This window comes from Lemur catta, chromosome 9, assembly GCF_020740605.2.
Source record: "Lemur catta isolate mLemCat1 chromosome 9, mLemCat1.pri, whole genome shotgun sequence".
In the NCBI taxonomy this organism is placed as follows: Eukaryota; Metazoa; Chordata; class Mammalia; order Primates; family Lemuridae; genus Lemur; species Lemur catta.
Window position 1 is genome coordinate 71,119,983 of NC_059136.1, and position 9,869 is coordinate 71,129,851.

Sequence of the window (9,869 nt, forward strand, 5' to 3'; positions counted from 1 at the left end):
ATTTGAAAAAAACTCTTAGATGAACTGTGTAGACTAGAAATGTCAAAAACTTAAGAAAGATATGTCATGAATGCATACAATATATGCATATACTAGTCTATTTTTATCACTTACTACCATAAAATACACACAAATCAATTACAAAAGTTAAAATTTATGAAAATTTATGCACATATGTACAGACTGTAGTTGGCACCATTTGCAATTGAGAGATATGTAAAACAATGTAAAGATACAGTACTAAGTCATAACCGCAGAAAATTAACTGTAGTACATATGATACTAGTATAATAATTTTGTGGCCACCTCCTGTTGCTATTGTGGTGAGCTCAAGTGTTGCCAGTATCCACCACTCTGTGATGCTAATACTTGAGCAGTTCATCCCCTCCAGTAAATTGCATATTACGGTGAAAAGTAATCTCTCACAGTTCTCATGTATTTTTCGTCACGTTTAGTACGATACAGTAAACCTTGAATCACATGATGGGACCCATACAAAATGCCACTAGTGATGCTCAAAGAGTTCCCAAGAAGCAGAAAAAAGTCATGACATTAAAAAAACAATTGAACTATAGATTGAGGTCTGCAACTATGGTTGCCCACCATTTTAACATAAATGAATCCAATAAGGACACTGTAAACAAAGAAAAGGAAATTTGTGAAGCCTTCTCTGCAACTGTTCCAGCAGGTACAAAAACCTTGCACATTTTGCAAAATACTTTTTGTCTCATATTGAAAATACAACTTTTGTGTAGGTGCAGGCTTGCCATGAGAAAGGCATACCTATGTACTTTATTATAATTTGAGAAAAGGTGAAGTCTTTATATGAGAACTTAAAACACAAAGAATGTGAGGCATCTAAAACTGCAAAATTTAATGCCAGCAAAGGATGGTTTGATAAGTTGAGAAAGAGTTTTGGTTTTAAAAATGTCAAGATAACGAGAAGCAGCTTCTGCTAACCAAGCGGCAGCAGACAAGTTCTCAGATGCCATTAAGAAATCATTGAGAAAAAAGAATATCTGCCTAAACTGGTTTTTAATGCAGATAAAAGTGTCCTATTCTAGAAAAAAAAAAAAGCTACAAAGAACATTTATTAGCAAGGAAGAGAAGCAAGTACCAGAATTCAAGGCAGAAAGGGATAAGCTAGCTCTTCCATTTTGTGCAAATGTAGTCAAGTTTACGATCAAGACTGCCCTTATCTGTAAAGCTGATAACCCCTGAGCCTTGAAAGGAAAAGATAAACACCAACTGCCAGTTTTCCAGTAGTATAAGAAGGCGGGGGCAAAGAGAACATTTTTTTCTGGATTGGTTCCACTGATACTTTGATCTGAAGTCAGGAAGTACCATGCCAGTAAGAGAAACCTTTCATTAATAAATTTCTTTTGATATCAGACAATGCTCCTGGTCACCCAGAACTCTGTGAGTTCAATGCTGAAGGTGTCAAAGTGGTCTACTTGCCCCCAAATATGATATCTTTAATTCAGCTTCTAGATCAAGGGTTATAAGGATATTTAAGGCTCATTACACATGGTACCCTATGGAAAGGATTGTCAACACTATGGAATAGAACCTCAAAAGAGAGAACATCATGAAAGTCTGAAAGGATTACACCATTGAAGATGTTATGCTTGTTATAGAAAACCTATGAAAGCTATTAAACCAAAACAATAAATTCCTGCTTGAGAAAACTTCGCACAGATGTTATGCATGAGTTCACAGGATTTACAACAGAGCCAATCAAAGAAATCATGGAAGAGATTATGAATATGGGAAAAAAGGTGGGGGTGAAGGGTTTCAAAATATGAATCTCAGAGAAATTCAAGAGTAAATAGACACCAAACCACAGGAATTAACAGAAGGTGACTTGATGGAGGTGACGGCTTCCAAACCAATGCCAGATGCTGAGGAAGAAGATGTAGAAGTAGTGCCAGAAAACAACTTGACATTAGACTGTCAGAAGGGTTCCAAGATTATATTTTCTGAGACCATTTCTATAGTTTGTTACTAGAGAAGTTTCTCTGAATGTGTAGAGCACTGGAAACCACAAGGAGGAGACTTAATCTTCTCTCCTGAGCCTGAAGCCGGCTGTTGGTTTCGCTTCCCTGCCACTTGCCATTGATGATTTTTCTCTTCCTCTGGGAGGTTATATGCAAGACTGCTTTTCTTTTGCCTGCTGTTATGACAAGGGCCTTTCTATGACACAGGCACTGAAACTAAAGCAAATAGTGGAAGAAGGATTGGTACTGTATAGAATTATTTTTAGAGAAATGAACAAGCAAAAACTTCAGACAGAAATCATGATGTATTTCTGTAAAGTTCCATAAGGGCCTGCCTCTCCTGCCTCCCCTACCTCTTTCACTTTTACCACTCTTGGGACAACAAGAACAAGCCCTTCTCTTTCTCCTCCTCAGCCTACTTACTGGACATGAAGACGATAAGATTGAAGACCTTTATGAAGATCCACTTCCACTTAATAAATAGTAAATATATTTTCTCTTCTTTATGATTTTCTTAATAATATTTTCCTTTCTTTACCTTAGTTTATTGTAAGAACACAGTATATAATACATATAACATAAAATTATTTGTTAATCAACTGTTCATGATATTTGTAAGAATTCCGGTCGATAGTAGGCTATTAGTATTTAATAGTTAAGTTTTAGGGGAGTCAAAAATTATAGGTGGATTTTTAACTGCATTGAGAATAAATGCCCCTAACACCACATTGTTCAAAGGTCAGCTGTATATAAGTATAAAAAAAGTAAAAGTATGAGAAACTAAACATACACTAAGAGAGTGAATAATTTTATGCCAATAAACTTGAAAGTTTAGATGTAATGGATTCATTCCTAGGCAAAGTAATTTTAAAAGACAGCTCAAGAAGAAACAGAAATAATGAAAATTATATAGCAATTAAATTAGGAATTCAAAATGTTCCTTCAAACAGCTAAGTTCAGATAGTTTTGTAGGTGAATTATTCTAAGAATTTATATCACAGGTATTTTCTACTTTTACAAACTCTTCTAGGAAATAGAAAATAGGGAGCAACTGTTTTTCTATATGAGGCTAAATTTAACTACATAATAAAATCAGGTATCAGGATAAAAAATAAAATTATAAAGGAATCTCAATGAGAAAAATAGATTCAAAATTCCTGAACAATATGTTAGGGAATAAAGGAAGCCCAGGAAGACTAAACAAAACCAGAACATATAATAACCAAGATTTACTTAACCAAGGAATTGATGGCTTGTTTAAAATTAGAAAATATTTTAATATAACATATCACATTAAAAGAGTAAACCATAAAAGCTTTGTAAGCATATTAATAGATACACAAAAAAGTAAAAATAAATAATATCCATTTATAATAAAGAAACTTAGAAAGAGCAGGTCATTTACCAAGCATGAGTCAAGGCATTAAACAAAAAGCATACTTCATAATGATACATCAATGTATTTTCTTTAAATTGTAAAAAAGATATGATGTCTACCTACACCACATTAATCAACATTGTACAGAAGTTTTAGCTGCTGCAGTTAGACAAATAGCAAGAAATAATAGTTATAAGAAATGCAACAGAAGAAACAAATGGTCATTAGTTGCAAGTGATATGATATAGAAAGTCCATCCTATCCAAATCTAAAGACAAGTTATTATAATTAGGAATATAATTTGATAAGATCAATGAATAAAAAAATACAGGTCAATATCTTTTATACAACAGCTTGAGGTATCTAGAAAATATAATATCTTAAATAAATATATAAATAGAAAATAAAATGCATGAGCCTTTTATTAAAATAAAGCAATAAATCTTTACTAAATAAACGTATATCATCTTTCTGGATAAGAAGTAATAATATCTTTAAAATGAAGAGTTTCCTCAGTTGATTTATATTTTATAAACGTGCTTCATATATTTTACCCAGTCCCTGGCTGAAACTGATTGGTCCAGGGGTAAATGCTGCTCATACTGGAACAAACAATTGTAAATACATTTCACTTTGCTAGAGATAGCAAGAAAACCAATATACTAACAGAATAATATACTACAACTAAATAAGTTACAGCAGAATGGAAAAAAGTAATAAATATCAATCCCAAGGAAAGTAAGAATAAAATTAATGAAGGTAAAAATACACCATAAATAATATATATTAATAAAAATAAAAGTACTCCTATTATCAGTAAAATACCCTGGTTTCTAAAAGTTTTATAGTAAGCATATTTCTATATTTTTGTCTAAAAAATGAGTGTTTTGTCTTATACCAAGTAGTTTATCCAGTTTACAAAATCAATAATAAAATATATTTGTGTGATAAATAAGAATATTTGTATGCTTATTCCAGTACTTGTTGCAGTTGATTCAATAAAAGCTAAAGCCTCATTTAAAAAGAAAAAAAAGACATTTAAAATTAGGCATCAAGCAATATGACCTTAACAGAATAATGATCACTATTAGCTGTTAAAACTGTCATCTAACAGCTATATGCAGAGGGTTGTAACATCCCAACTCTGGAAGGCTACTTTTGCCCAGGGGTCAGATCTGTGACTGCAGCTTCCCCCTTGTCCCTGGCAGGTGGAGAAGGAGCAAGGAATACCAGCACTTGTGTGCACCCCATGGGCAGGTGACATGCACCCCCACCACCTCCACCACTGCTTGGGGATCTGGGGAGAGCAGGAGACCAAGAGCCTGGCACCCGGTGCTGTGGCTTGGGCAATCCTGCTCAACTGCACTTTTCCAGGACCCATGCCCATAGCCCTCGGTGCCCACTGCCTACTGTTGGGGCAGCTAGACCACTGCTGCTGTTGCTGCTGCTGTCTGAAAGGCCTGGAGCAAGATGAAAGCCAGCACAGCTTCAGCCTTTGGATATGGGTGGTCTGCATTCCAGGGGTCTGCACTGTCCTGCACAAGTGCCATGGATGCAGCACTGTGCCCTACTTGTGCACCCTGCCCTGTGGCCACCCCCAGCCCATGTACGTGAGCACCACACCCCATAGTCCTGCTCCATCCTTAGTAGGCACCCTGCCCTGTGCATCTGCTGTGTCTGGGGTTTACGCTCTACCCTTCATGTAAGCTGTGAACTGATGGCCCCTCCCCACCAAGGGCTACCCCATGCTATGCTCCATGGGCCCATGGAGCCACTATGTCCTGAGGACCTGCTATGCCCTGTCATGCAGCCTGCATGGACCTCACCCAGCCCATACATCTGGCACCTCAGCTGTCCAGGCCTGCATGTATGCATGCTGAGCCCAATGGACCTCCTCCATCCTACAGTCATGCGCTATCCTACCTGCCAGCTCCACCTCGTGTGTGTCCCTGGCACCAGGGGCAAGCCCTGCCACAGTGGCCCACTGACAACCACAGGGGACAGGGGAGATGTGGCAGAAGAGCAGTGTTAAAGGCTCACAGTGCATTTTTCTTGGTCAAGCTTCTGTAGTAGGACCCAAGCATGCCATCAAGGGACCCATCTCTGTCTTCATGGAGCAACGGAAGTCTCAGCAGAGAACAGGTGTACCGCATCTGCTATCTGTTTTGAACTGAGAGAAGTGGCCCTGGATGAGAAGAAATCAGGAAAAAAACTCCAGCAACATGAAAAAATAAGCTGGATTGACACCCCCAAAGAATCAAAATAGCTCTCCAGTAATGAACTCCAACAAAAAGGAAATTGTTGAAATGGCAGATATGGAAGTCAGATTATGGATGGCAAGTCAGGTGAATAGAACTAAGTAGAAAACCATTGCAAAGAAACCCCAAAAAAGTCAGTGAACAAAAAATTCACTAAAGAGATAGACATTAGAAAAGAGATAACAAGACTTAAAGAAATGAAAGAATCATTTAGGAAATTTCAAAATACATCATAAAGCTTTAACAACAGACTAGACCAACCAGAAGAATGAATTGCAGAGGCTGAAGATAAGGATCTTGATGTAACAGTAAAAAATGCAGAGTAAAGTACATGGATGGATAAACAATCACTGAGTGAAGTATGAGATTATGCAATGTGAAGTAATAAAAAAATTATAGGTATCCCTGAGGAAGAAGAAAAAAAACAATAAGAAGGAAAACCTGTTTGAAAGAATGATAGAGGAAAACTTCCCTGATGTCGCTAGAGGTTTAGACATCGAGATGTAAGAATGTAAGATGATCATCAAACACCTGGAAGATTCATAGCAAATAGGACGTCATTAGGACATGCAGTCATCACCCTGAACAAGGTCAAATTATAACTCTTCTGAGTGTATACAATTTACATTGTTTGAGCTTAATGTATTTGCTATTATTATCTTCCTTTTAAGAAAAATGAATGTTTCCATAAGATTTTTAAAATTATATAAAATTATAGTGTGACTAAAAAGAAATATGTCAGAATAGTAGTAAAAGTTAACTTTGGTTGATTTCTATTTTTTTTGTTTTGTTTTTGAATTTTCTACCACCATAATGTATCATAATGTTTTATGTTCTCTAATTAAAATTCCATGTTTGTAAGAGTCTTTCCTAAATTTTCTTCTGGAATTCTAATAATTTCACACCTAAGGTTTAAGTCTGTTATCCACCGTGATTTGATTTTTGTGAGAGGTGAAAGCTATGGGTCCTGTTTCAGTCTTCTACATGTGGCTATCCAGTTTTCCCAGCACCATTTATTGAATAAGGAATCTTTTCCCCAGAGTATGTTTTTGTCTGCTTTGTCAAAGATTAGATGGCTATATGAGAATGGTTTTATATTTGGATTTTCTGTTCTGTTCCACTGGTCTGTGTCCCTGCACTTGTGCCAGTACCAGGCAGTTTTAATAATCACAGCCTTGTAGTATAGTTTGAAGTCTGGCAAATTGATACCTCCCATTTTGTTTTTGTTGCTTAAAAATTGCTTTTGCTAAATGGGGTCTTCTCTGGTTCCATACAAAGCATAAATTTATTCTTTCTATATCTGTGGAAAATGATGTTGGTAATTTAATAGGGATTGCATTGAATCTGTAGATCACTTTGGGCAGTATAGACATTTTAACAATGTTGATTCTGCCGATCCACGAGCATGGTATGGTTTTCCACCTATTTACATGCTCTGCAATTTCCTTCCTTAGTGCTTCGTAGTTCTCCCTATAGAGGTCCTTTACCTCAGTTAAATATATTCCTAGGTATTTTATTTTCTTTGTTGCTATTTTGAAGGGCATTGAGTCCTTAATTTGGTTCTCCGTTTGACTGTTATTGGCATATATGAATGCCTCTGATTTGTGTATATTGATTTTGTATCCTGAGACTTTACTGAATTCATTGATCAATTCCAGGAGTCTCTTGGTTGAATCCTTGGGATTTTCTAGATATAACATCATATCATCAGCAAAGAGTGAGAGTTTGATCTCTTCTTTCCCTATTTGGACTCCCTTGATTCTGCTCTCTTGCCTGATAGCTCTCGCAAAGACTTCCAATACTATGTTGAAAAGTAATGGGGACAGTGGGCAGCCTTGTCTGGTTCCAGTTCGAAGTGGGAATGCTTTCAATTTTTCCCCATTCAGTATGATGTTGACTGTGGGTTTGTCATATATGGCTTGTATCATTTTTAGATAGGCCCTGTCTATGCCTATTTTGTTAAGCATTCTTATCACAAAATGGTGTTGAATTTTGTCAAATGCTTTTTCTGCATCTATTGAAAGGATCATATGGCCTTTATTTTTGCTTCTATTTATGTGGTGAATTACATTTATAGATTTGCATATGTTAAACCATCCCTGCATCTCTGGGATGAAGCCCACTTGGTCATGATGGATTATTTTTTGATAAGCACTTGGATTCGATTTGCTAGGATTTTATTGAGAATTTTTGCATCTATGTTCATAAGGGATATTGGTCTGTAGTTTTCTTTTTTTGTTGCATCCTTTCCTGGTTTTGGTATCAAAATTATGTTGGCTTGGTAAAATGTGTTGGGGAGAATTCCCACATTGGCCTAGGCAAAGAATTTATGAAGAAGACCCCTAAGGCATTCACAGCAACAACAAAAATAAGTAAATGAGACCTGATTAAATTAAAAAGCTTCTGCACAGCCAAAGAAACAGTCACAAGAGTAAACAGACAACCTACAGAATGGGAAAAAATTTTTGCATACTACACATCAGATAAAAGACTGATAACAAGAATCTATTTAGAACTCAGGAAAATCGGTAAGAAAAAACCAAACAACCCTATCAAAAAGTAGGCAAAAGACATGAATAGAAATTTTTCAAAAGAAGATATAAGAATGGGTAACAAACATATGAAAAAATGTTCAACATCTCTAATCATCAGGGAAATGCAAATCAAAACCACAATGAGATATCACTTAACTCCAGTGAGAATGGCCTTTATCAAAAAGTCCCGAAACAATACTTGTTGGCCTGGATGTGGAGAGACAAGAACACTCATACACTGCTGGTGGTACTGTAAACTAGTGCAATCCCCTGTGGAAAACAATATGGAGATACTTTAAACAGATTCAAGTAGACCTACCATTCGATCCAACAATCTCATTATTGGGCATCTACCCAAAAGAACAAAAGTCATTCTATAAAAATGACACCTGCACCCGAATGTTTATAGCAGCACAATTCACAATTGCAAAGATGTGGAAACAACCCAAATGCCCATCAATTCATGAATGGATTAGTAAAATGTGGTATGTGTATACCATGGAGTATCACTCAGCTATAAGAAATGACAGTGATATGGCATCTCTTTTGTTCTCCTGGAGAGACTTGGAACCCATTCTATTGAGTGAAGTATCCCAAGAATGGAAAAATAAGCACCACATGTACTCACCAGCAAATTGGTTTCCCTGATCATCACCTAAGTGCACATTTGGGATAACACCAATTGGGTATCGGACAGAGGTGGGGGCTCAGGGGAAGGGATGGGTGTATACCTACTTGATGAGTGCGATGCGCACTGTCTGGGGAATGGACACGCTTGAAGCTCAGACTCGGGGGGATGGGGGCATGGGCAATATATATGACCTGAACTTTTGTACCCCCATAATAAGCTGAAATAAAAAAATAAATAAAATTTCATGTTGATGATGATTAACTGAAAGTTTAAAAAAAAAAATTTTTTTTTTGAGACAGAGTCTTGCTGTGTCACCCAGGCTGGAGTGCAGTGGCACTATCATAGATCACTGTAGTCTCAAACTTCCAGTCCCTGAAACTACATGTGTGTACCACAATGTGGGGCTAATTTTGTTTTTATTATTTTTAGGGAAGGGGTCTTGCTTTGCTGCCAGGCTGGTCTCAAACTCCTGGTCTCAAGTGGTCCTCCTGCCTCAGCATCCCAGTTATTGGGATTATAGACTCCACTATGCTCAGCTGGAGATTTGTAATTTAATATTGTTATAATAAAAATTATATGTATGGCACAACAACTAGAAAAATAGCCAATTTTTAGAAAATATTTGATATAAATGTGACTTTTTGTCATCCTCTCCCTTTAGTAACAAATATATTTAAATTTAAAATTAAATTGTCTTAGTTTTGGTATGAAATCCACTAGAAAATTATGAAAAACAATCAATTGTCATTTCAAAAATAGGATGGTTCTTTATAGTTCTAAATAGAAACAAATATAAATAATATCAAATTCCATATTCTTTTTCCAAAGTCAGAAAATTGCCTAAGTAACAAAGAATAAAGGTGAAATTCTTTTGGCAGGAAAAATTAATATCTTTAAGTAAAAATGGAAGATCTTAGGCAGTATTTCATTAAATAGATGAGCTTAGGAAAATTCATCCTAGTGACCAATAACTTTTATAAGGTAACTATTCATGTAAATTTTTCTGGTCTTTCAATTTTACATGACTTTGGGCACAGATTATATATAGTTTTTGATTTCTTTTTCACAGTA

The 9,869-nt window shown here is 36.1% G+C and overlaps 1 pseudogene; it reads left to right on the top strand.

The window, feature by feature from the left end:
* Positions 1-1,966: 1,966 nt before the first annotated feature.
* On the top strand, positions 1,967-2,160 carry LOC123645272 (annotated as a pseudogene).
* Positions 2,161-9,869: the final 7,709 nt, after the last annotated feature.